The 1,646-nt window shown below is 56.0% G+C and overlaps 1 protein-coding gene across 1 annotated transcript in view; it reads right to left on the bottom strand.

Annotated features, from left to right (window-relative positions):
* Positions 1–1,646, bottom strand: part of LOC107112825 (dual specificity protein phosphatase 22) — a gene marked incomplete at its 3' end in the record, with an annotated part of 52,925 nt that overhangs the window by 50,350 nt on the left and 929 nt on the right. The window lies entirely within an intron of this gene.

Genomic DNA, 1,646 nt, shown 5'->3' with positions numbered 1-1,646 from the left:
TTGTGAGCAAGCAATTTGGCTACTGCATAACTTAGTTTGCTCTGGAGCAATGTTCCCTCTAAGCTGTTGAGTCTTGTGAGCAAAAATTCTACTTTGTGAGCTCCTGGCATTCAAGTTGTGAGCGAGCAATTTGGCTGCTGCATCAATTAATGTGCTCTGGAGCCCTCCTTCCTGAGCTAAGACAAAAGCGTGTGAGCTGGAGGCTAAAAAACTGTGAGCTGGCTCACACTGACTCAGCTTAGAGGGAACACTGCCAGTGAGCCTTCACCCGCCCCTGGTCATCGCCATCACCAAGCCATGACCTGTAGGCACAAGAGCGACCGCAGGTCAAGCCCCGCGGACGGAGATAGATCACTAGCCAACCCCAACGCCATCGACACCGTTCACACGTTCCACCGCGAAGCCACCACGCGCTGAAGAGAGCGAAGGGCGCCTCCGCACCAAGGCTCCCTCTAAGCTGTGGAATCCTGTGAGCAAAAATTCTACATTTGTGAGCTCCTGGCATTAACTGTGCAGACTCTAATCTGGGACAACCGGGTTTGATTCCCCACTCCTCCACTTGCACCTCGCTGGATGACCTTGGGCAAGCCGTAGCTCTGATAAGAGCTGTTCTCTCAAGGGCAGTTCTCAAGAGAGCTCTCTCAGCCCCACCTACCTCACAGGCAATGTTCCCTCTAAGCTGTGGAGTCTTGTGAGCAAAAATTCTACTTGGTGAGCTCCTGGCATTAAAGTTGTGAGCGAGCGATCTGGCTGCTGCATGAATTAGTCTGCTCTGAAGCCCTCCTTCCTGAGCGAAGACAAAAAATCTGTGAGCTGGAGGGTAAAAAACTGTGAGCTAGCTCACACTCACTCAGCTTAGAGGGAACACTGCGAGTCCGCACGTGTGAACCAGCTCCATATGGGAGGCGGCGGACCACAAGACACGCTCACGAGAGGCAGCGGCCAATAGAAAGGAGCCCGGCGCCGCCTCGTCTTTCTCGCAAGCCGCTTCGCCGACACGGGCCGTGGGAAGCGAGAGTCAAACGAGTCCACCCGAGTCGCCCCGCTGCGGACCGGCCAGCTGCGCGTTCCTCGAACATCCGCGGCGTCTCCGCCCTCGCTATGCAAATGCCCAGGCGCCTCTACGCAAAGAAAGGAAACGCGCAGCAAGATAATATTCACTGCTGCTGCTGCTTTGGACAGATCAGGACCAATGTTCCCTCTAAGCTGAGTCAGTGTGAGCTAGCTCACAGGCTTTTAGCCTCCGGCTCACACATTTTTGTCTTAGCTCAGGAAGGATGGCCCCAGAGCCAACTAATTTATGCAGTAGCCAGATCACTCGCTCACCACTTTAATGCCAGTAGCTCACAAAGTTGAATTTTTGCTCACAAGACTCCACAGCTTAGAGGGAACATTGTGAACGGGGGGGGCGGGAGTCCGGATCGACACGCGCTGGGCTCTGCGCTGCACGTGCATTTGCATTGCAAAGCCCCCCGCTCCCCCCCCCGTTGCTCCGAGACCCCGAAACACCCACGAAGTTCCTCCCAAACCCAAGCGTCCGTTTCGCGTCCCCTTCCGACGGTTCCGAATAAAGGAGGCGCGGGTCCTTCTGCAAGACCTGGGGGGGGGCGCCCGAGCACACAAACACCGGGGGGGGGGGGGGAAAG

The sequence above is a fragment of the Gekko japonicus genome, unplaced genomic scaffold (assembly GCF_001447785.1).
Source record: "Gekko japonicus isolate JY-2015 unplaced genomic scaffold, Gekko_japonicus_V1.1 scaffold2633, whole genome shotgun sequence".
In the NCBI taxonomy this organism is placed as follows: Eukaryota; Metazoa; Chordata; class Lepidosauria; order Squamata; family Gekkonidae; genus Gekko; species Gekko japonicus.
The sequence above is the reverse complement of the archived record's forward strand: the minus strand, read 5'-3'. Positions and strand labels throughout refer to the sequence as shown.